At 36.0% G+C, this 27553-nt stretch overlaps 1 protein-coding gene across 2 annotated transcripts in view; it reads right to left on the bottom strand.

Moving 5' to 3' along the window:
- Positions 1 to 27553, bottom strand: part of LOC145686127 (protein croquemort-like) — a 100497-nt gene that overhangs the window by 57813 nt on the left and 15131 nt on the right. Inside the window, exon 1 of one of the 2 annotated variants that reach the window (XM_081759104.1) lies at positions 15167 to 15289. The exons of the other annotated variant lie outside the window; for it this stretch is intronic. The gene's annotated coding sequence lies outside the window, so the exon portion shown is untranslated. Of the gene's footprint in view, positions 1 to 15166; positions 15290 to 27553 lie in introns of those variants that run through there. 2 annotated transcript variants of the gene reach the window in all.

The following is a 27553-nucleotide window of genomic DNA, read 5'->3' as shown; positions in this document are numbered from 1 at the left end:
GTGATAGGAATTAGGTTGAGAACCACTGGTCTAATATATTGATAAAAGAATAATTTTGTTGTCTCGTCTCGTCCAAATAGTGCAAAAAGAGACATCTTCTCTTCAGGGAACGTACGTGTCCCTGCGCCCCCTTTCTGGATCCATCTCTGGCTACAATGAGAAAAAAAATGTAGGTGGCGTACTTAAAAAGGTAAGTTACATGCGTAATTCCTGTAGTTTTTGTACTTAACGTACAGCAGATGTATAACTGAAAACTCGTGTTTTATAATACTTTGCGTATAACTGTTCCATCTATACGTACTTTCCGTACGAAACAATATAGGCGGTTAGGGTCTCACATACAAATGGACGTATATAACATATAGCTGAGGAATGTGACATAAGTATATGCATGTGATATACGGAAAACTGTTAGATGTCAGACATCCTGCATCGGCATGATGTAACATCTAAGGGTAGTAGTGCGTATATAGCATATGGATAACGTTTACTCCATACTGATTTTCTGTAGTAAGCAAGATGATTCCGTATATTTGTACAATATACCGCTGTCTGGAGAACGGATTTTTCTCAGTGTAAAGACTGACTATGTCGCTAAATAAATTGATTTTCTGTATGAAACAATTCTTTCATTTCAAAGACACGGATTTATCAAAAGTTCCTAGTACATATCGAAGTACCTTAACTAATTTAGATATTAATTGGAGATTCTTTCAATATCATATAAGTTTTCTGTATGAAAGTAAACCATTCTGGTGAAACAACATAGCTATTCAAAGACTAATATTGACAACTTCTTTTTATTGAGTTACTCAAGAAACGAGGCTTCCTTCTTAAAAGCCACGAATTGAGACTATCGGAAGAAAACACTACAGAATTTCCGCTCAAGAACAGGAAATTGGTAATTAAGATCTAAAATTCAAGAATTGAGGAACAGAGAAACTAGCGGAAGAAAAACAATTTTAGTAAACAATAACATTAAAGAGGAGTAATTAATGTACTTACGATCAAAGCAACCTGAAACTCCATCTCCCTTTAAAAAGAAATTTCTTTTTACGCCAGTAGATACCATAATTTGATATACAGGGAGTCTCAAAATTCTGAAACCATAAAAAATCCTTAATTTTAATCTCTTTTCAGGTAGATAAGTAGGAATTCAAATATATCATTTTGTTGGCTAGGAGGGACAGTGATGTTGCCAGGAATTCAGGTTTCGAAGCTGTCGAATTTAAATGTATATTAATTGAAGGTTATTGGTTCTCTGACTTGAATACGGTGGTTTAGTTAGAACGACGATAATGCATACGGTTCAAAAGTCAGTTTGTTTCTGAACTGCAGAACATTTAAGACAAATATTTTGCAGAAACGTTTGCTCGACTAACGTAAATCAGTGCTTTTGTGTAACTAATACCTAAATTCCTCCAGTACTTATTATTATTATTAATAATAATAATAAAAATAAATAAAAGTAATCACTCGTATTGTGTGACAAATGCGATAAATAAATCTATGTATTGATTCCGAGATCAAAATGCTCACCAGTTACACGTCTGATTGTGAATTCAGAAATTTATCACACATGCCTACTCACACATGCAATGCATTAATATTCTCAACATTACAAGGGGGAAATGAGAACTCCCCGTGTCTGCCCTCTAGTGCCAAAGGTCTCGAACAAGACGGTATGTTTCATGATTGTTTAGGTATTTTAATTAAGTACTTAGGCACCATGTGTTAAAATTGAAGACGATTGCTGTTTATTTTTAATCGACAATGGCGAAGGAAAGTATTGTGTCCGTTATATGCGTACGCAGTGGCGTATTTAGGGGGGTGGCTTCCGGGATTAAGCCCCCCCCGAAATCTTACTTAGTATAGTAAAGTAAATGAAATATCTTGCAGAATTTTCACATTTCCAGGCAAAGCCCCCCCCGAAAGTTAGCAAAGCCCCTCCCGAAACAAAATCGTAAATATGCCACTGGCCGTTTATTACACATAAACCCAAAAGCGATTTGGAGTTTAGTCTGTGCACGTATGTACGTATGTATATATGATATACATGTTGTCCATTAGTTCCACTCTGGAATTGAAACACCTGAACCGATTTCAATAAATGGGATATCGTTGGAATCTTGTGGACAGTTCGTCTAACACTGGATAAGTCACATCACAAAGAAGTCAATATGAGGGACATCGGCCGCCATGCCTGAGTAGAAAATCTTTCTTTATAACATGGGTATCAAAAAACAAGAAAAAGAAAAGAAAAGAAAAAGCTCTCATAATAAGGATTCCGAATATACAGGGTGTTTCAAAACAACACCGACAATATTTGGAGGGGGGTGCGGTTCCTGACACTAAGATAAGACAAAAAGTACAGACCAACCTGGGTGCACGTATGCTTCCTTTCGGAATTACATTCTGCCGGAAACGTGAAAAAATGAAATTTAAAGGTCCATATCTCCAAAACTATGGGACCTACCGTAGTCGGGTCATGGCTTCACTTAGGAACTAGTATGTGCCCTATCCAAATATGCAAGTTTCAGAATTCTGTGATACTTCTGCAACAATTTATATAGAGGGAGATTGCGAGTACTTCAAATTATATGCCCGTAGCCCAACTCCATCAATAAAAATTGTTGCGTGAATACTTTAGGATTCAGAAACATGTATTTTTGGATAGAGGATATATTAGTTACTAAGTGAAGTCTTGACTCGATTATAATATTTCCGATAGTTTTGGAGTTGCGTGCCTTTAAAATTCATTTTTTCGTTTTCGGCAGCCTATAATTCCGAAAGGAAGCATTTGTGCACCCATGTTGGACTATACTTTTTGTCCTATCTTGGTGTCAGGAATCACCTCCCAAACATAGTCGGAGGTGTTTTGAGTGCACATATACATATGTATGTGCCCTGTATAATACATATAATTTGCTTTAATTAGGTATCTCATAAAAAATGAAATGAAATCTTTAAGTTTTACGTCCCACGGTTATGCCGGCTAGGCTACAGGAGACGGTGATGATGAGAAATAAATGAAATGGTAGAATGAAGAAAGTGGGAGGAAACGAGAGAACCCCAAGGAAACCCATGCACACGGTGTTTGTCCACCACAAAGTTCACTTGGCGGGAGCTGGGATTGAACCCGGAACCCCAAGCATCAGAGGTGAACACTTACAACGGTACGTTGTATATTTTTATATTTTTTGGGCAATAAGATTTTCTAAATATGTACTAGACTAGTTTTTCCTTTCATTTACAAAATACAACATTTATTATTTATTAGCTGTTGGAATGTTTCCAACTGGACTTCTATTGCTTATGTAGCACATTCGCATGCACTTCGAGCATTGAGTTATCAACATCCGTCCGATACCAAAAAAAGAAACAAAACATCTGTAACGTGCAGATCGAGTCCATGCTAGATTAACTACTGAATTTCCTGCTGTAGATTGTGCGCACTTTAGAACTATACTATAACTAATATGTAAATTAAGGAGATTCTAACGAAAAGGGGAGGGCTGAAATACGCAATAGAAAGAAAGCAAAACAGAATAAATTTAAGAATTAGGAATTAGATTTCTGAGCTTTCGGCATCTATGTTTATGTTAGTCTGTCACGTATGAGGGATGGCATTCCTCGGCAATCACGTTGCCCGGGGAACTGGGTAAGAAGAAAGGAATAAGGAAGGAAGGAAGCGATCTGGGACCATTATGCGAGGTACCATGCCGACATTTACCTGGTGTTAATGAGGAAAGCCTCACTCAGTATGGCTGACCTCAAAAATATTTTACACAGAATATATACTATACAGTATATCATTCATTTTCCCAGGATAATTACTCATTCGTTACAGAGGACATGGTATCTTCAAAGAAGGATTTTTCCCCATCCCCCATCATACATTGGGTATCTTTGATTAATTATCATAAAACACTGTATATTAATGATGATTTCAGGGTATAGCCCGGGGGTGAAAGATGCAGAATCTCCCCCAGAGAAATAAAATTTCCTCCCTTAACGAACTTCTGATGTTGTTCAACTAGGGTTACCATTACCAATATTTTCGCATTACACGCACCCATCTGTTTTTAAGGACTTCAGAAGCAAGGGACAAAATCTGAAGAAGTCGACTAGGTTTGAAAGTGGTGATATTAAACTAATAATGTAAAATGTTGAATAAAAATGTGAATAATTGTGTACACTGTTAGATTTGATAGTATGCTTTTTTAAAAGTTTAGTCCTGTATTGTTCCTCTCCTCTTTCTTAAATAATATACAGTAATCGTGGGTTTTAGTCATTACACATTTGTTGTCGGAGCTTACGGACAATCGGAAACACTGGACTCTTTCAGTATGTTAAAACGAGGAATGAGTATACTTGTTTGTCTTTCATTTTTAGGCTATTAAATCTATTAAATATTAGTGTTTGTTACACTTCAATTAGGTCACTGAAACACGATTTCTCAAGCTGGTCGTATATTGACCAGAGGAGAGGACAGTCGAGTCCGAGGTTCAGTACTATGAGCAATGCAACAGAGTCTCGTACCGAATATTCACTCGAGCACGTGATAGACAAATGGGTTAATGTTTAGATGAAGGAGGCAAAACCTAACGTAACCTATCTAGTGATGAGCAAATGCAAGACCAAGACCAAGACCGGGGTGGTCTTGGTCTTGGTCTTGGTCTTGCACTGGAACTCTTAGTCTTGGTCTTGTACTGGAACTCTTAGTCTTGGTCTTGCACTGGAACTCTTAGTCTTGGTCTTGCACTGGAACTCTTAGTCTTGGTCTTGCACTGGAACTCTTAGTCTTGGTCTTGCACAGCCAGTCTTGGTCTTGGTCTTGGTCTTGCTTGCAAGAGACTTGCAAGTCTTGCATTTAATGTTTTCTATGTTTTTCATAGGTAAATTTTACTCTGAATATAAGGAATAATAAACTCTACAATGCGCCAATATTAACGGAAATGCAATGTATGTTTCTAAATGTAATATAGTTTTACCTTCGTGTAAGTATGATAATAGTGTACAACATAGATGATGACCTTTATTTTTTTAATGTCCACATGCTTCACTACTTATAAGATAAATCACAACGTTTCGTAATCTATTATATATATATATATATATATATATATATATATATATATATATATATTTAACAGATCCAACACTCCACTGGTTCCCAAACTGGGGAGTCTACCCCTGAGACGCATGAAAGAAAACCAAGACGGCACAGATTACTGAAATGCCATGAATTGCAAAATTATTTTTACCGGTACACTCTAAAGGCATCAGATTTTTTCTTTTCAACCACGATTAGCTCATATTTGTATTGACCAAACTTCCAAATAAATATTGAGAGTTTGTTTTACTGATTCCAATATGTACTCAATGGGACAGAAACATTGACATTTACGCAAAAGCGATGAAAAAATTGCAGGCTTACGAAACATGGACATGGAGAGAAAAGGAGAGAATTAGCTGTGTTGAACGGAAAACGAATGAGATGTTAGAAATATTAGCAGTAGGGGAAAAAAAGAAGAATTTTGGATATTGTTAAGAGGAGGAAATCAATCGAAGCGTGTACCTATCGAAAATGTTTAGCATCACATCATTCACTGGTCATTGCCACTTAACATCAGTGGCGGAACTAGAAGGTAAAAGCTTGGGTGACCAGCCAGAACTCAAACTATAATAGGTATATCATGAGTTTAGAGTTTTTCATGGCTCTTGCAGAAGTTAGTAACTTAACTCTCTTCCGATGGATATTATGCTTAGGTTGGACGTTGGTATTGTGAACCCCAAGTATTGTTTTAACACATTGCATAACGGAAAAATCGCAACTGGAACTATATCTAATGTTTCAAAAAATTTCCAATGAAGAATAAAGGGCAACACTTACTTATAAACTTTCAAAAGTATAGAAATAACAGCTTCAATTATTTTTGTAACTCGAAAAACTAGAGGTGCCTAGGCTAGATCCACTACTACTTAAAAATCTTCTTTCTGTCATAACGAATATATTCTGTTCGTTTTAGTCGCCTGATCACTAGCAGAAAAGAAGATTCACTTAGCCAAACAAAATAAGAATATTAGTAATCTGTCAAAGCAATCTATACTACGGCTAAGATTGTGCAGCTCCGAAGTCTTGTATTTATTCAACAGCACAGTTACCAACTAAAACGAAGCAGTGCGTGTAGTATAAAATGAAAAACAATTGAAACAAGAGCATTTAAGTTGAAAACATACCAAGTTGACGTCATTTTAGTACTCTGATAACTAAATCTTGTAATATAAATATAGCTTTTGTTTCCTTATGATTTCAAACAAAATTTATTTCTTCTTAAATCCATTGCATCGAAAGGAAAACCTTTAGAGCTACATATAATATTCTGCGAGATTTACTATTAAATGTTCCGTGGGAAACACAATTTTACGTTAGGAAAAGGAATGATGAATATTAAATAACATAATGTAATGTTGAAGGAGATCAGATTTTTCAATTTATTGCGTTTACTCGTCCCAATTTTAAAAGGAAATATTTCATAGTACGGACTGAAAACAGTTGTATACAGGATAATAAAGAGTTTGTTAATTGATATTGAATTGGGAGCAAGCTTGACACACTGTATGATGCGTGACTCAGCTTCATATAATGAGATAAGGGTCTTCACTACAACGAAATTAAACTACCACTAATTTTAGAGTTTTTTCCGTAATATCTTCAAAACAAATAAAAATATTCGAATAACAGAAAACGTAGTAAACTAGACAATACTATTTTGCATGTGATACCGTTATCACAACTCATCTATCTGCTTTCGATTTGCAACTGTAGATAGATTTAGCATTTTTTGCGGGTTCTGTAAATAGCGGCATACAAAAAGCAGATAAGTGAATTGTGGTAAATGCACCACATGCAAAATAGTATTGTCTAGTTCACTACATCTCTGCTTTTCGAATATTTTTATTTGTTTTGAAGATATTACAGAAAAGCACTAAAATTAGCTGTAGTTTAATTTCGCTGTAGTGAAGACCCTTAAGGCCAGGCTCAGTTGGATCCAGCTGTTGAGAGAAGGCCTGTGCGAAAAAAATAACTAAAGTATACAGCGGCACGGTACCTTTAACCCTTTCGTGGGCCAATTTTTTCTACAAGTGATGGAAGAATGCCTCCTCCATGTTACAAAACACACACTCAAAACAACCAAGCAATCGAAAGAAATTATTTCTCTAGTGCGGTGGACAACATCGTATTCATGGATATTTTTGGAAGTTTTGTTTCCACTAATTTTTCCACAATCATGTATTTTTATTAATCATTGGACGTCTTCAGCCTAAAATGCGAGTCTGAGATATATATTGAAATTTATTTTTCCACGAAATTAATTAATCGCATAATAAGGCTTGGTACAAAGTATTACCGTATTATTGAATAATAACTATCTTTTTCTTTATTCATTTGTGTAGGGTTTAATGTCCCTTTCCGCCACCGAATCTCAAATGCTCTTCCTGTGGGGATTGAACAAGGGACTTCCGTACACAAGGTGAGAACATCGTCCATTTAACCATGACGCAAGTCGGAGTAAGTTTCCGAAAACACTATTTCATTAAATACTACTTTACAGGTGAAGTACTTAAAATATGTGTGAAAATACAATTATTTCATTGTGTGATATTTTATACAGTATGGACATGTTGAGAATACATTGAATATCTTGTAAATTTTCCATACAGCATATACGTACAGATAGAACTATGCTATATTGCGATATATTGATTGATCGATATTGTTTTAAATATCGAGACATCGATATCGAAAAATTTTGCTGATTCGATATATCGATATTTTCCTTATTTCAGTAGTATATCAATCATATTTCGATATTTGGTCGGTATCGATTTTCAATATCAAATTCAATATCACACAACCCTACTTACCGGTAGATGTCAGAAACACCGAGTGATAGAGAAATCGCGTTCATCAAGAAAACTTATTATTATAAATTGGATTGTACTTTTACCTCTGGTGCCTGGCTCCTTCGTTCGATCCCTCGGCCAGCTCGCGCCAAGTGAACTTTGCGGTGGACAAACACCGTGTGCGTGGGTTTTCTCCCGTTTCCTCCCACTTTACACCATTTCATTCATTTCTCATCATCACCATGTCCTTTAGCCTAAGAGGTGGGACGGAAAACTTAAGGATTTCATTTGAATTGTAGTTGTAATAATTGTCTTTTCTATCGCTAGGTAACCTGTAGTAAAATTAACAATGAACATACACGTCATCTGTAGAAATAGGCAAATTCCAGGGAAAATATTTTTCGGAAATATTTCTGGGAAGATTCCCAAAAATCAAAATATATCGGGAATTTATGTAGATATACAAACACAAAGAAAATTGCATTCTATTAGTGTATTATGATTTCAAAATAAAATTAGTTTAAAAAAAAAATCACAGTATATTTATTACTGTTGTCTCCAAAGGATTCTTTAAAATGTGTATCTGACGGAATTATGTTATTTTATATTTAGAGAGTACACATAAATGTACATTTACTTACAATATGTTACAGTAAATACGAATATTGGAAAAACATTTGGTAAGAAAGTCCACATACTTTTATACCGCTAAGCAGCTTATATGTAAGTGGATTTTCTAAACCTGACGTTACTACTGATTATAAACATATTACATTTTTAAATGTTATGAACAAATTAGGTTGGGTAACTGTTAGGAAACATACGTAGTCTGTCGAAAAATACATAAGGTTGCCAGTGTATGGAATGGATGTTGAGGTACGCTGTGCTTTGTTACTGTGTTCTTACTGTGTACTATTAAAACTCTAATTTAAGAAGATGGGATATTTCGAACAATATACACGACAGGGGCGTACGCAGAGGGTGGGTCCTGGGGGTCCGAACCTCCTCCCCGAAATCCCGACTTTTTTGTAAATGTGGTCTACTTTTAGGAGCAATTTTAGAAATGTTCATATAATTTAGCAAATTGTATTTGACCCCCCCCCCGAAATGCTTTAGACCCCTCCCGAAATAAATTCCTACGTACGTCCCTGATACACGATGTTACAAAAGAAAGAAAAACGACAGTCAATGAATTTAAGTTTTTTAACCTCCAAATTATTTAAAACCTAAAAGTAAATTATAATAAATGAAAATAAAGTAGCTAGTCATATGATTTTTATAATTTGGAAAATAAAGTAAAGAAATGGAAATAAATTTCCTCCCGGAATTTAAATGCTGGGGCGAAAAACGGAATATTCCTATTTTTTAAAATTTTCCTTTCCACTGGGCATATTCCTAGTGCCCATCACCGGTCATCTGTCGTGTAGCGGTATTGTGGGCTCTTCAGTAGAGCTGTGATTGCGTTATAGGAGCACATCGTTTAATCAAGAGCAACGAACTTTTATTGTTGACAAACTAGCTTCGAACATGGTAGAACATTACTGAACATTACTGAACAGAGCAGCTAATTCGAGCATATATTGTAAAGACTAGCTTTGATTTTGCATTTATTCATACTATTTAAAGGAATTAAACATTATTAGGATTTGCTGTATGTCGTGTAATTTGTGCTCTAAACCAGAAAAATTTACTCCGCTTACTTGGTTTGGTGTGAATGACTTTTCGATCACTCATTAGGACTAAAATTTCCATCCATACTTGCGGTATATATATATATATATATATATATATATATATATATATATATATATATATATATATATATATATATATATATGTGTGTGTGTGTGTGTGTGTGTGTGTGTGTGTATTTGGGTATGTATTTGTGTGTGCAGAGTGAATTTAATCCGTTTTATTTGTTAGTTTCTAGCTATGCGTGCATGCAATACAAGATTATGCAACATCCATGCAAGGTTTCTCTGTCAAGGTCATCTCAACCACACACACACAAAAAAAAGTTTCGCTTCCTTCTGGTTGAGAAATATTCATATCTGAGGGACAAGGTATTTTACTACAATAGCCACTGGCACTTCCTGGCCAAAGGGTAACCCAGAAACAAACAATTGATCACTGTATCTGTTTCCTGGTTTTTAGCCGAGTAGATGTGATTATTCGTCATTTATCTGACAAGGAGGTGTAAGCGTCAAAATACCTCGGAATCGGTTCTATTGCCAAATATGCCTTAGGTCCAAGGTGCGATTCCGAGTGGAGGAGCACAACAAAGTTAAGTTCACAATCATTCACTTTGCTTTTAGTCTAAAGAGAATAACCGTCGGACGTTAAACTAAAAAATAGAAAAAAAGAAATAAAGAAAAAAAGAAATCCATTCCATCTTCCATTATTCTGTGTGTCCGTCCGTCCGGGAGACAAAAGAATAAATCAAGAACTATTTGATGGGTCACTATCAATTTTGACCAGGGTGTAGACGGTCAAAAGTTAGGATTCGAATTCGGTGACGGAGGTGATATTCAAACCGGAAGTGGTAGTAATCAAACATTTCCGGTTTTTACGCTGATCATTATGGAGCGAAAACGATAATAGATAAATGATTAGCGGTCCTACAATCGATTAAGCGTTCCAAGCAGCAGCGACGTAACTTGGAACATTTTCTGAGAGGACAAGCATTAATATTTGCTCTCACTAGAAAAACATGAAATTTGCCCTACCCCTTAAAATTTGAAACTTTTATATCCGTTCTTAATACTTCTAAGTGTTCCAGTTTGGGTTTTACTGAAACAGAGTCCAGATTATCATCAGCAGTATCGTAAAGTATTTTAAGTTCTTTCGTAAATGAGATGGTGGCCCTATTCCGTGCTTCACTAATCAAACTTAACGGATAATATTTGACACAATTTAAAACCTTAAGAAATATATATTACTTCTGGGGGTTCATATAATGGGAATAATCACACTTCCGTTTCATTTCACTTTTTATATGGTGATCCTATTGCAAGGTACGAAAATTTTATCTTCAAGTGGACCCTTCGAACGACAGAGAGCTTGAATGAGACGTCAGTTAGTTCCTGCACTTTACAAGTTACGGGCACTGCTTCCAAGAATACATTTATTGTCCATCCTTAACTTTCTACCAAAACTGGTAGTAATAGAAGTTCATTACAACTTCCGGTTTCGATATTGATCTATATAGAGCAAAAGTCATACAAGATAGCGAGAAGTTTTTTTTTTCTTTCTTGGTGGGAGTGAGATTGATTTAGTGTTCTAACGATAGATACCATCATTTTTCTTAACCCTATATTCAAACCGGGAACAGCAGATATCAACTACTTCCGGTTTTAACGTTGGTCGCTATAGAGCAAAAGCGGTAATAGATGACTAGAAGTGGTTTCTAACAAATCAATTGAACATCCCAAAAATATATATTCCGGATGTGTTAAAAATTTATTACCAATCCCGGTTAAAGTATAAATTGAGGTAATATCACACCATTCAAATCAAACTCCTTGACGTGGTGTACATGTGACAATAGTACTTGTACATTAAATTTGTTACACAAAATGTAGAGGTTGTAGGTTCAAATTTCTTTGCTGTTTTGTCTTTATTGTGCAAATCTTCAATAGAAATTAACCTCAGTACATTCTAAGCATAATTTTGTTTTCCGTTTGTTTTTACATACATTATTTCATATTTGTCTTTAAAAACTTATTTTAGAAATAAAACGGTGACTCGTGTCTAAAAAAAAATTAATATAACTTTTTCCATTCACAACTTTAATTGCGATTCACTAATGAATTCAATAATAGTTACTTTAACCTCAATTTTCTCGAAATGCACAATTTCTTACATACCACATTCATCTCATCAGGGGCGGATCCAGGACGGATAACTGGGGGGGGGTTATTACACTGCTACTTAGAGCTATTTTTAAGAGCTCTAAACTCTGGGATGGGTTCTATTTATATATAAAAAGGGAAAGATTTCTCTTCTAGGGGGGGGGGGAAGCGATCGCCCCGATCACTCCCTGAATTCGCCCCTGCATCTCATAAACCCTTCAATTTAAGATGTTTTAAGAAGGTGAGGGCGGTAAATACCCTGCTCCTGGTACTGGTTACTTAACATGGTAATAAAGTGATTGAACTTTGCCTAGTGCAAGAAATAGACAGACTCAACCAAGAAGCAATAAAACTGATAATTTCAGAAATCACACAAGAAAAGTTGTATGTATAACATACATAAAGATATTTATCATTCCAAGTAATTATTTCTACTATATGGAGTAGTACATATTAAGAGAAGCACAACAAATTCTAACATATTTCTAATTTTCAGAACCATTTAAATGCGTTGCACTAAGTCTTTATGAAGCCTTTCGGTGTATTATGTTTAATTTTACGTAATCCAATCTTTCACTGAAATAAAGAGAAGAAAAGAGATAATATAATTAACCCTGTATATTTTGAGGAAGTTACGTAACAATTTTGTACAAAATAAATAGATGAATATTTTTGTTGTCACCGATAATTAGCACATACTTTCACACAAAAAGTATTTTAATTTTTACAATTGCAAATACGGTACAAATAGTGCAAATACAAAATTATTTAAAGAATATAGCTGCTTGATATGCTTTTCTTAAATAAACTTGTGCTGTATAGTTTTACATACACAAAAGTACATAATTTCTATAAGACGTATCAGCACTTTCGAACCATTGTAAATAAAATATAATAATATACGAAAACTTTGCATGATACCACCACACCACAGCCCACTTCACTGATTTAGTGGCTAGCGCACGCACCTTTGTTGTACAGGTTTCAGGGTTCAATTCTCGGTGGGAGAACATTGAAATTTGAATGCATTGCAATGGTTTGGGTTCTACTTTAAAGGTAGGTTCATGTCTCATATATCCTCGTGTTCACTCCAACCATTACACCAAAAGGACTGTGGAGTAACGTCAAATAGAAATGCCAAAGATAGGTAGCTGTGGAAAATAGTTGGAGTGCCTTCATCAATAGTGGATTTATAACGGTGGCCTATTATACAGGGTGTTTCAAAATAACACCGACAACGTTTGGAAGGTGATTCCTGACACCAAGATAAGACAAAAAAGTATATACCAACCTGAGTGCACAAATGCTTCCTTTTGGAGTTATAGGCTGCTCAAAACATGAACTTTAAAGGTCCATAGCTCCAAAACTATTGGATTTATCGTAGTCGCGTCAAGACTTCACTTAGGAACTAGTATGTGCCCTACCTAAATATCTCAGTTTTAGAATTCTGTGGCACTTCCACAACACTTTTTATAGACGTAGTTAGTGAGTACTTCAAATTATATGCCCGTAGTCATACTCCCTCTATAAAAATTGTTGCGTGAGTACTTTAGGATTCTGAAACAAGTATTATTGGATAGGGCATAGATATATTAATTTCTAAGTGAAGTCTTGGTCCGACTACAGTAGGTAACAGTTTTGGAGCTATGGACCTCTAAATTTCAGTTTTTTCATGTTTGCGACAGCCTATAACTCCGAAAGGAAGCATTTGTGCACCCAGGTTGGTCTATACTTTTTGTCTTGTTTTGGTGTCAAGAATCACCTCCTAAATGTTGCCGGTGTTGTTTTGAAACATCTGTATATATGATATGCATAGTGTACTATTTTATGTAAATTGAAGGAAAACAATGTTCAGAACATATGCTATATAATACAGAAGGAACATATAAAGGAAGAAATTGCTTTTCACCAATTTACATAATCAAACATTAATTCAGAAGTTCTCAGAGATGACGTATTGTGTGATAGATATTTAATACCCTTTGAGAAGTTACTCTATATGAGATGGAAACTGCTTAAAGTGGAATAGTGGCGTACGCAGAATTTCATCGAATGGGATGTTCAAGCATTCAATAAGTACGCTACTGTAGTAAACTTAGAAGTAGAACCACTTTTAATCCGAAGCAATGACTTATAACCGAGACAACACGCACAGAGAGCATACATGTACCAAATTCTTCGCAAAGAGACACTTTTGAGAAAAGTAGTGAAAGGGAATACACTCATCGTTTGGTTTTGCAACCTCCATTTGGCGGATATCGGAAACAACGAGCAAAATCTGCAGCAGTCGATTAAGTTTGAAAGACCTGATTTAAAACTAAAAATGTTGAATTTACTGTATGTAGTGTATTTGCAATGTATCAGGTATTTTACACTGTTAAATTGGATAGAGTATTTGATTAAAAGTACGAGTATTGTATTACTTCTATTTCTTTCGTAATCTTACCATGAATATTAGCCACTGCAGATTTAGGGTTGGAACTTACCGACAGTCGACAACATCGGATCATCATTGCCCTCTTTTTATCTGTGTATCTATTTTTGATGAAAGATTGTATGTAACTACTGTATTATCGTTTGTATAAGACACGTCATTAATCTTTGTATACAATTTCAGAAGGAAGAAAAATCGCATGTGTATTGTAAGCCATAATTAACCTAAAAAAAATTAAGTCTTAGCTGTTACAAAACAGTTATAAAAAGAGAATGAAAACACTACTTCTACAGTTGCACAGAACTTTGTTTTTAGCACAAACAGAGTTTACTTTAAAACTATACTAAGAGACAGCGTTTGTTGGCATTTGAAGGTGGCATTCCGTGTTACCTTGAAACGCTGTTAGCAAATGAAAAAGCTACAGTGTTGTCACGTTTTGTCTATCTTCTTAAAACAGAGCGAGATGTCTCTTTTACCTGGTACTTGCTCCCGATGTACTGCATCTGCTTAGCTACTCTTCGCAGCAACGTGGTGTTACAGTTCTCGTTTCATTCGCCTAGACTACACGCCATCGATCGTGTCCAATCCTTCCTTATTATCTCCACTTAATTGAATGGCAGGCAAGAGTAACCCTACAACAATCATGACTCAGGAAGAATATTAAGTATAGGTTGGAGCTATAATTTCTTACACCTCCATCCTATACTTAATATTGTTTCTGACTTACCAAGTACCGATGTGTTGCCGTACGCGAGAGTACGATAAACTAAATTTAAATTTACATTACTCTCTATAAAGAACTAATGCCACCCAAACGATTTTCATTTGTGAGATGTTTGAACAGCTCATCGACTCCTCTTATCACGAGCTCTGGTTTTCATGAACGAATAGCATTACCCTTTAAATTCAACTGATCTCCAAAATCGTCACACTATGCTGAAAAAGGAACACTAAAAAATTATGTACTTACCAGCAATCGAATTTGACTTCATGCGCATGTCCTAATTATTCGAAATACACAAACCACTAATCGACCATGAAGTAAAACTTACTGTTTGACTATACAATGCAATCTCAAAACTACTAAAAATTTCCACCAGAGTCATGAAAAGTAAGCAAAAGGTTTAATATCCTATTTACTGTTATTTAGCGTCATAATATGTTATCAGAGGTCGTACGAGGTTATCCTTAAAATAAAATCATTGGCATCGGTTGGTGAAACCCACTTCAACAGAAACATGCTGCCACGCGCGACTGAACGTGATACAATATGTTACATTAAATGGTGATTATTATCCCAATGAAGGTTTGTGACCGACATTCAGAGATTACAAGTGTTAATCTTTTCACAATATATTTCGACTTAGCCTTCTCCGATGAACAAAGTTAAAAGCAATTGCTATTTTATGTTTGACGCACTGAGGCTATAACAGACAGCATGCACTGCTCAAATTGGGACCTGAATAACTACTCAGGCTTGAATTTGTGACAAGTACCTCCAGTGGGTGATCGAACCCGGGATCACGCCCACAGAAAAGAAAAACGCTATGACATATTACCCTAATGAGTTATATCGATTTCGATTTATATTTAAGTCTTTTGTGATTCTGACTAAGCTATTCTACTAGGAAAAGCTTTAATGATTTACAGGATATGTGCTCAGAGGCTAGAGAGTGATACTAGTGACGTAGTCAGTGAGATTCAGGGGACAGTAAACATTTAAAATATAATAAATATAAGGAAGATAATAAGCATAATATATAGTAATAATATAGAACTCAATTTTTTTTAAATAAAATTAAGGTCTCTTGTATGGATCTCCTGGCGTCTTCTGGCGTCATCAGAGAGCGTAAGTACCCCCAAGCAGTGTTTCTTCCAGACATGTTTTGGGAGGACATTGCACCCCCGGAACTCTGACAAGTAAAGGGTCCAAATGGATGAATCAAGTTGCGGGATGAGACATAGTGCGTCTGATAGAGGATGTGAAAATATGTGCATGTGCAAAGTTATAGCGGCTGAGCGCTATAAGAAACGGAGAGGGAAGGGGTCAAAGTTGGTAGGGAAGGCCTATGCTATGTTATAGAAATACATCAAATAAAGTGTTGAGTCGTAAAAATAATGAAAGATAGACAATACAAACAGTAGTAGTTTCACATATTAGCAAAAGAAGAATGGGCAGAGTAGATCATGAACCTCCGCCGCCATCTTGAAATCCACCATTTTGAAATTTGTGAGTTTTTAAAATGAAAAGGTAGTCATGTGATATATCAATTAGGGCCAGCATGTTCTCAAAAAGTCAACTATGAACTTTAGTGATCGTTACCTGTACTTATTTGGAAGATTCAGGATCATCTTTACAGTTATTTACGAAAATTTATGAGACTGATACTCATATGTTGAAAGTTTGGATTATTACAAAAATACATTCGACTGCAGTAGCCCACTTTTCATCCAGATATCACATGCTACGCTCGTCCCAAGTTACTTTTGCTTACGAAGGTGGACAAAGAAAGTTGAGTGAAAATATAGCAAGTTGTGAGAAAAATAGTGGTGCGTTCCAATCTATCAGATTTTATTGTGTTATGGTCTATATTAGTAAGCATGTCAGTTAACAAAAGGTAGCTATACAAACTCCACATTCTTTTCAACCAAAAGCGAAAAACAAAGCAGAAACGGTTCTTCCAGACAGTTCCGAACAGTTCTCCCTGACGTACCCATATATTTTCTCCAATGACTAACGATGTTTATGCCACGTTTCATGGATATATATCCAGTGGTACAGAAACCATCTTCCACATTGCATTTACAGTTCATTGGCAACACCTACCAAATGGGTACGTCAAGGTCCAAAGTGATATTATCAAACCCTTGCCCAAGTTACGTTCTAGCAATGAGCCAAAAAGGAACACGATGGGCTCAGGCGCTTACGTGTGATACATCTTAACATTCATTTCTATTCTGTCGAATATGCCATACATAGGGTCACAAACACCAACAAATCTGCCCCTTATAGGGTCAAGTGGGTTTGCCCGTGATTTGAAAACGGTTTCGTACTTCTCAAGACAAGAGCTTTCGGACGATATATAAGTTTTCCCCAAGTACTTGGTCCCGGTATGGAATCATCCCTAGTCAGTATGATGTGTTTATTCCGTAAAGACAATGAAAACTCGATTTAGAGGCAGTTCAAAAATTTTGTGACCCCTGATCCCCCCCCCAAAAAAAAATCAATATATTTCATTCAATCAAACATTTTCTTGTACGCCCCATATTTTGAAAACTACATATAGTGTAGCCAAACCAAAACTAACAATTTACTCACCAGAGAACTGTACGAATGGGGCACTCGAGTTGCCGGACGAGGTGCATCACATGTGAAAGAGGATGTAAAAAGATGTCCATAAGCAAACTTGTAGCGGCTGAGGGCAACATGGATGAGCGTGAGAGGCGGAAGAAGCGGGGCCTACAGTCGGACTTAATAACACAGAAATATGCAGAATCACACGTTTCGCTCCCGAATGGGGAAAGAAATGCATGTCAAATGTATAGGAAGTGGAACATGAGAAGAGGTGCTATATTGTGGGGGATATGGACATCATAGGCGCCATCTTGAAAGTAGCCATCTTGAATTTGAATTCAAAATGTTAAATGAAAAGTGGGGCATGTGGTATATCAATTAAGACTGAAATTTTACCAGAAATTCATTGATGTGAAAACTGCTATTGTAACTGTCTTGTGAATTAGAATAAACGAGCAGGTAAGAAAGAGCACAGAGATGGGTAAACAAATGTCATACCTATGAAATAAACCTTAAGAATAAAAAATCCAAAGGTAATTAGGTTGAGGCTGATGACAGTATGTATTGTTTGTTGCATTACAAGCCTACAATGATGGAATTTTGGCACGTAGGGGTTTGAACACTGGACAACACAAAGAATGTCGAAATAAGTGACTGATATTATAATGCTGTGACTTATAGACTTAATTGGTTAATATTATAACATATTGTAATATAAAATATTGTAAATGTGGCTTTTTGTTGCATTACATTTCAATTGCAATTTCAATGTAGATCAGTATAAACTCTGTGGCTAGATGCAAACTAGTTGTGCGTAAGAAAAAGAAGTTACAAACGATAGAGGTCGGACCAGGTAGTACAGAGCCATCGACAACATTCTGTGCTAACAGAGAGAGACTGCGCGAGCGATATGAATAACTGACGTGCGTTAGCAGCAAGTAGACGAAAATATAGAGACAAGAGAGTGACTAGTGCGAAGATTAATTTGACCTAGATTGTTCACTTCCTGGTAAATAAGTGTTATAAATTGACGTTTTGTGTTGTAGTGCTTGAAGTGTAGAAGGTATTTGGGACCTGTTCGTGAACATGAATCCCCAAGTAGTGGTAGCGTTATTAGTTCGTGAGTTTGGGACGTCCGATGATAATCACCGTCAAAAAGATCGTAATGCTTTTGAACGCATCAGACGCTTATTAGTAAATAACGATACGGTGCTCGAAGAATATCAAACGTTAGTTATAGACGAGTGTCTAGCAGATGAGAATGAGATTGACAGTGAGAGTAGTTACAGTGACCATCGCGAAGAATCTTGTGTAGCGAATGCGTCAACTCATTCTCCAAAAGATAGCAGTTGTGAGCAGAGTAGTAGTTCGTCATACGCGCCTTCTCCACCAAAACAACCTACGAAATGTACGAAGGAACAGTTAGAGAAATCCTATATTTACTGGATTGAGACAGAAAAAACATCCGGTAAAAGAAGAAAAACATCGTCTGTATTTTCACGGTACAAATTTATACAGGGTAGTCTGAAACCCCTTCGTACTTTAGAACGCAACCTCAACAAAGCGTCCATCAGCAAAATAAAGGACGAGGTGCTATTACGTTTCAACGCGGGCCATGAATGGAGTAATTCACGATCGGACAATTCGAATGTGGGCGATGAATGTAAAGAAAGGCATTGATCCAACTGACACTCTTAACTTCAAGGCATCGTCTTCCTGGGTAGCAAAATTTAAAAAGCGTAACAATATTGTGTCACGCAAAATTACGCACTCCGTGTCCAAATCTGCAAAAGTAAGCAAGAATTACAGAGAACTGCAGACGTGTTTGCCGAGAAAACAAATGCTATAATCGTGGAAGAAAACCTCTATTTAGGCCAGGTGGTTAACAAAAATCAAAGTCGATTTGATAAGGAACTGCATTCAGGCAGAACACTGGCAACTAAAGGCGTCAAACGGGTGTATTCTAGCATTAGATCACCGACAGCAGTTACGCACTCTTGTATGATAATGCCGATTATAGCGATGGATGGTAAACTGTTATCACCATTATTTCTAATATTTGCTGAACCTACAGGTAAATTCCCCGCGAATATGCGAGACACTCCTTCGAATATCAAGGCATTTGCTCGAAAAACTGCAAATATGAGCAAGAATGATCTGAAGTTATTCCTCCAAGATGTATTTTGGCCAACTGTGACGGAAAATCGCCTTTTGCTGCTTGTTGATTCGTGGTCTTGTAACAAAGATGCGCAATTGATACATTCTACTGTTCCAGACAATGTTGTCCTTCACAAACAACTCATACCCCCCAAATGCATTGGACTTATTCAACCTCTAGACGTTGGATTCTTTCGCACTTACAAGCAGTATGTGCGATTTATCACTGACGCCGCATTGAACATTAATGGGTTTCATATCTGGCATCGCAACAACTTCATCCGTCTCCAAGCTTTCACTCACTTTCAATTTCGTGCTTCCCGGTTCATTAATTTCATTAAGCATGCCTTCTACGTAGCTGGATATCTCGAAGAACATCCGGGAAAATTCCAAACTCAAATGACCTTTTGTTTCGATTCTGACATAGCAGCAAATTGTCAGGAAGATCAGTGTACTAATCCCAGCATCGTCAGGTGTGCACACTGCGAAAATGTCTTTTGCTTCCAGCACATTCTTATCGATACCCTCCACATCAACTGTGTTTCATAGATTGGTACGGTATCTTTTCGTGCCTATATTTACTTGTAGTTGCCTATATTATGATTCATGTTATTGTATTTCAAACGACTCACGGTGTAATGAAACGTGTTTTAGACAAGTACGTATATTGTTCACACACAGACAGCAATCTTTATCCCCTGCAACATTCCCAGTGAATTGCATGTGAACACACTTTTTGTATTCTTCTTATAGAGGTGCATCCAGTGACTACATTCTGCGAATGGTTTAGATAATATGGTTTTCCACACGATCACTGTCATATGCGTACAGTATATCTTTTTGTCATGTATTCTTTGCTGGACAATTGACTTGTACCTTAACAGGACTCAAATGAAACATTCGGGTTCGATCCCAGCCCCCGCCAAGTAAACTTTGTGGTGGGCAAACACCGCGTGCGTGGGTTTTCTCGAGGTTCTCCCGTTTCCTCCCACTTTCTTCATTTCAACATTTCATTCATCACTCATCATCACCGTCTCCTTTAGCCTAACCGGCATAACCGTAGGACGTAAAACTTAAAGATTTCATTTCATTTTTTTCAAATGAAACATTGGTTATGTTGCCTATGTCCATATATTCCCTCCAGACGTTGTTGCATGTTCTTATTTCTCAACTCACAATAAAGAAACTATAACATTATTCACACAAATGAATTTCTGGTAAAATTTCAGTCTTAATTGATATACCACATGCCATACTTTTCATTTAACATTTTGAATTCAAATTCAAGATGGCGCCCATGATGTCCATATCCCCCACAATATAGCACCTCTTCTCATGTTCCACTTCCTATACATTTGACATGCATTTCTTTCCCCATTCGGGAGCGAAACGTGTGATTCTGCATATTTCTGTGTTATTAAGTCCCACTGTAGGACCCACTTCTTCCGCCTCTCACGCTCATCCATGTTGCCCTCAGCCGCTACAATTTTGCATATGGACATCTTGTTTCATTCTCTTTCACATGTGATGCACCTCGTCCGGCAACTCGAGTGCCCCATTCGTACAGTTCCCATATATATATATATATATATATATATATATATATATATATATATATATATATATATATATATATATATATATATATATATACCGGGTGATTCAATAAGAACGTACCAGGCCTATATCGCAGCTAATACTGCATGTAGAGCCTTCAAACAAAAAAATGCATTACCAAATCGTATGTGTAGAATGCAATAAAAACAGTAGCGAGACCAGTGGTGTCTCGTGAATGTCTCCAACGGAGGGGGGGGGAGGCAACTTCAAAATTTGCAATGGAAAGTGGTATAACTGTTGAAATCCTTCGAAAGGACATTAAATGCAAGGCAACTTTTAGAGGACAAACTTTGTCACATCCTTTCCAATTTAGCTGCTAGAGGCGTTGTTGCAGACTTGTATCTGACTACCCATAGCAGGCCTTTATCTCAGCTAATAATGCACATAGAGCGTCAAACAAACAATTGAACTACCAAATCGTATGTGTAGAATGCAATAAAAATAGAATGCAAAGCGACACCATTGGCGTATCGTGAATATCTCCAAAATTTGACATGGAAACAGGGGTTGGTTGTGCCTCTATTGAAACAAGCGCACAATGGGAGAAACGTCGAAAGGACACCCTCGCACCATCTGACTTTCACCTAGTAATGCGACCGTGTTGCTGCCAACGAGGAAGAAATATGCCAAGGTGTTTCCTCTCGACGTTTCTCCCATTGTGCGCTTGTTTCAATGGAGGCACAACCAACCCCTGTTTCCATGTAAAATTTTGCAGATGACCTCCGTTGGAGATATTCGCGATACGCCAATGGTGTCGCTACTATTTTTATTGCATTCTACACATACGATTTGGTAGTTAAATTATTTGTTTGATTCTCTATGTGCATTATTAGCTGAGATGAAGGCCTGCTACGGGTAGTCAGATACAAGTCTGCAGCAACGTCTCTAGCGGCTAAATGGGAAAGGATATGACAAAGTTTGTCCTCTAAAAGTTGCCTTGCATTTAATGTCTTTTCGAACGATTCCAACAGTTATACCACTTTCCACTGCAAATTTTGAAGTTGCCCTCCCCCCCCCCCTTCCCGTTGAAGATATTCATGAGACGCCACTGGTCTCGCTACTGTTTTTATTGCATTCTACACATACGATTTGGTAGTGCAATTTTTTGTTTGAAGGCTCTACGTGCAGTATTAGCTGCGATATAGGCCTGGTACGTTCTTATTGAATCACCCGATATATATGAAAACTCGATTCAAGGGCCGTTCAAAAATGTTGTGGCCCCTGATTAAAAAAAAAAAAAATCAATATATTTCATTCAATCAAACATTTTCTTGTACGCCTTATATCTGGAGAACTACATATAGTGTAGACAAACCCAAACTATCACTTAACTCAGTATGATGTGCTTATTCCGTAGAAAATACGAAAACTCGATTTAGGGGCTGTTCCAAACTTTTGTGACTCCATGTTCCAAATCTAATTATTGGCCATATCGCAATCTTTTGATGCATTTTTTGGATCATTCGTAAAATCCTTGGCCAAGATCGCAATCTTTTGATCCATTTTTTGGGACCATTTCTAAAATTCTTGTTAGTGTTTCTTGACATAGCAGATTTTTAAAGCAAGAAAATGGTATGATAAAATATTCGATATTAACCAAACTTAAAAAATGATTTTGTTAAGTAACACGTAGTGACCTACATACTGTACAATTTATTTTCGTAAGAGTAATACAGTATGTGCAATGTGTGTACATTTTTTTTTTATGTATATTTCCACGAACACACAGTGACATAAAATTTCATGAGGTCAGTAGTTAAAAGTACTTAATCCTATTTATATGAGTCAAAGAAACTTTCACCATGCTGCGTGGGCAAAAAATTAGAAATGTTTTATGCTCTTTTTGTCTTGCTCGAATGCGTAATGAATTGACATGCTTGAATACCAATGCATGCGAATAAGCAAGTTTTCTGTTTAGTTTATATTTCTTTAAAAAAAAAAATGTACAGCTGACAAGGACTTTCCAACCACAGCTGCTTATGTTGACATTGATTTACGTTATAATGCACTTAACATGTATTTCCAGTACGTACAAAATAATGCAAAGAAACTTTGTTTAGTTGAATTTGGTATGTACGAGAGTATATCAAGAAGTATTTTATGGTAAGTTAAGATCTGAAATAAATTTTGTTTCCGACCAAGGATGCCCACAATGGTGAGACATGACGCGAAATATGTCACGAGGGGGTAGAAGCGCATAATAGAATAGTTTAAACATTTAAACGAAGAACGACACGTTTAAAACAAGGCTATATCCAGCGGGAGAGACATAGAATAGAAGGAACAAACAGTTAATAAGTTTAAGAGCAGATGATTTTTTTGGAGTATAATAGTGTAATAATGTAGAATTAGTGTTACCCACAAAACGAGACGACACTACAAATAAAGTTTTCTTATCTCGTCTCATTTGGTAAATATATGTACAAAATTTATGGTCTTATTTTTTTTCTGAATTTCATCTAGAACTTATCAAAATCCTTCCATGTCGAGAGAAAACTACAAAGTATATGTAATATAACAACATTTAAACCATATTTATTATTGAAATACAATACATTGTGCAATGATTTATGTATCTTTAAACGTTTATAAAACGTTTAAACGTTTATTAATGCTCTTCATTATGTTCGTACAATTACTTTATTAATCTACAGTTTTATGCTATGTATAATGTACACTCATGTCCAAAATTATTGTCGCATGTCTATAAATATATTGTTGTAGGAATATAATTTGATAACGAATTCGCGCGATATTTCTTATAATGTTAGTATGTGTATAATCGATAAAGACTTGTATGTGGGAAAATTTCATGTCAAAAGAGCAGTAAATAAGAACAATAAAACGAAAACAAAACTTTCTTCTCCATTTAGCAACATTTTGTTTTACTCATCCTAATTTTCGTATTTATAATTCTTTTCCTATGAAATTTACCACAAATATACATTTCCCGATTGTACACATAGTATCAGTATTAAAAGTACCCTTGCAAAATCATTATCAAATTATATTCTTACAAGAAGACAGTTAAAGATATGCGACAATAATTTTGGACATGAGTGTACATAATGTAACACTAAAACAATGTTTGAGATGTAAGACCTGGACCAACTAGTGTTACCAACGAGATTCGTTAAATTTCTCATCTCGTCTCGATTTTATCTCGAAAACGAGATGATAGTTGTTATGCTTATCAATCTCGTCTCGAATTTGAAAAGATACTTCTAATCTCTTCTCTCGTCTGGTGGGCAGCAAACACTAGATAGGATGGCCAGTTACTCTTCCTGTGATTCAAAAGAAATTATGGTAAACTGGAAATTAAGAGCTGGAGTAGAAAAACAGGTTGATAATTAGGGTTTAGAATACCACGCAAATAACAGCTGTATGATTATGGTTTCATTTTTAAAGGTAATCACTTATACACGCAACTTTAATATTTCTATGGTGCAAAGTATTCTGGCTTCCTATAGTGTTTCGGAGCCAGAACCTTCACGGAGTGATATAGAATGTATAATAGAAGGAAAACAAGCAAGGGGGGGAAAAGATTATACTTGACGGACAGTTTTAAGCTGATAATTTCCCATACTAAAATGAAGAGCTTTGTGGGAGATCAAAGTGAGTACAAAGTTTCTTCGTATGGCAAGCAACCGTCAGTGACGCTATAATGCTTATTATTAGACTTGCAAACTATATATATACAGTGTGTCCGTAAAGTTGCGCAACCCAAAGTTTGATTGTTTATATCTTTTGATCTAAGAGTGATAAAGACCTGAGACTTAAAACAAATGTAAGCATGGTCTATGTAGATATTGCAAATTTTTGAATAAAAATTCATTTTATCAATTATGTGCAAATTCTCATTGCTTATCATTAATTAACCTGAAACACGCCTGTTGTAGTAATTATACGACAACAGTGTTGCTAGGGACCGCGCTTCTGTCAAAAAACACCCATTTTACGGACTTGCATTAAATAGCCTTTTTATGTTGCAACACTGGATCAACATTGAAACATTTTCGCACCAATGGATAAATGTTGATGCATACTGTACATATACACAAGAATTCACCCGCAGGAAATCAGTTTTATGCACCTGAATATTGACTTTCTTCATTTTGCATATTTTTATTTTACAATTACGGTAATTTCTTTCGTTACTTCACAAAAACGTCACAAGTTCCAGCATTGGTCATGATCTCAAAAATATCTACATAGACCATGCTTACATTTGTTTTAAATCTCAGGTCTTTATCACTCTTACACCAGATCAAAAGATACACACTATCAAACTTTGGGTTGCGCAACTTTACGGACACACTGCACACACACACACACACACACACACACACACACACACACACACACACACACACACACACACACACACATATACATATATATATTTATATATATATGTGATAGCATATGATAGATAGATACAGGAAGTCTCATCGAAAAAAAAACTTTTTACGGCGTTTGTCGGCTAGTATTACAGTGAAAATGGTATAACAAGAAATTATCTATTGATGTGATCTCAGGGCGCTTGTATTCAAATCTTCCACTCTCAATTTCAATATTGATCTCTGTACGAGCAAAAACGGTGAAAGAGAAAAATATATTATTTTTGGTAAGGTTTTAAACCAGAAAAAAATACTCCCTCTACTTGCTTTGATGTTTACGACTTTTCGATCACCTCGTATTAAGACTAAAATTTCCATCCATATTTGCCTTGTATATATCATATCACTATAAAAACCAATATTAGATTCGCTTAGTTTTAAAGTCTACTTCAGTTTGATTATGTAAAAACAAAGATTATATAATATTATTATCGAAAATCAATACGCTATTAATAAATTCCAAATATATCATTAATTATTTTCCGAGGAGAAATCCACAAATGTATTGTTCTAAGAAAATTATACAGTAAGTATTCTTCCGATGTTGTATGATGCTTGTAACTAGTTTTGACATGGAATCCGAAACACTGTGCTTCATACGGGAATTGAAACTGATTCTTCCATGCCGAAAGTGCATACGACAACCACTTAGACACGAAAAAGCTAAGTCTAGTGTCTAACCTTGTCTATGAATGCTACATCCGTTTCTGGATTTGTTTCTGCAAGTGTTTTATGTATTTATATATACGTAGTTGTTACGCTCCTTTACTGAATGTATTTCCGCCTTCAGAGTTACGAAATGCAGTACTAAAATCTAAATATAATCTGGCTTCAACTTCGGAACGCAGAAAGCCATAAAAATATTTATTTTTTAAAAAGATGAATGAAAAGTTGCTCGAAGCATTTCTGGAATTTGATTTAACATTTTATAAACTTCACGTCAAAGCCAATCGATTAACAAGAGTAGGCCTATATGGTGAAGTGCAATTTCTTAAGTATAAGCACATTATTTAAAGTAACATCTTAGTATATACCACGAATGACTTCAAGGCCAAGTGCATAGGAATTTATGTAATTCTTTTCCTGCATGATCTCACTTTTGTCTCAAGAAAATGACACAGGTGCAGAGAAAACTTTTTATCTTTATTGGCCTTGGTAAATCGGGCGGCAAGATTTTGGGCCATGTGATTCTGGGTGGCTAGTTTTCAGTTTTGAAGTTTTTTTTTTTTTTCGTATACATCAAAAACAAATTAACATAACTTACATCATAATAAAGACCAATTATATTTATTTACTTACTTCATATGCCAAAACTCCTGCATTAACAACTGTGTAATTTTTAAAGTTTTCTCTATCTTGCTAACGCCCATGCTTATTCACTTATTTAATGATATTTTAAATTACTAATTAACTTACTTGCTAGCACTTGTTTCTTTGTTTCTTCTGCTTTCTTCTAAAGTTTAAAATGAAATGAAATCCTTCAGTTTTACGTCCCACGGTTATTCCGGCTAGGCTAAAGGAGACGGTGATGATGAGAAATGAATGTAATGGGGGAATGAATAAAGTGGGACGAAACGGGAAAACCCCAAGAAAACGCACGAACATGGTGTTTGTCCACCACAAAGCCCACTTGAGGCGAGCTGGGATTGGACCAGGGACCCCACGCATCAGAGGTAAGCGATCTACCACTGAGCTACCTTGCCTCCTTTCTAAAGTTAAACCCCTTCAGTGTGGGTGGCGAGATAAGTCGTGTATTCAAAACGCACATGCTGTGCGGATGGCGTATATATACGCTTTCATTTTGCTTTGGCTATTTTGTATTGCGTATGGCGAATATACTTGCCCATAGTATGAGTAATGTTATTTTTGATAATATTTAGCGAGTTTG

This window comes from Thermobia domestica, chromosome 5, assembly GCF_964235325.1.
Source record: "Thermobia domestica chromosome 5, izTheDome1.hap1.1, whole genome shotgun sequence".
Classification (NCBI taxonomy): Eukaryota; Metazoa; Arthropoda; class Insecta; order Zygentoma; family Lepismatidae; genus Thermobia; species Thermobia domestica.
Note: the sequence above shows the minus strand (reverse complement) of the source record. Positions and strands in the feature narration are given on the sequence as shown.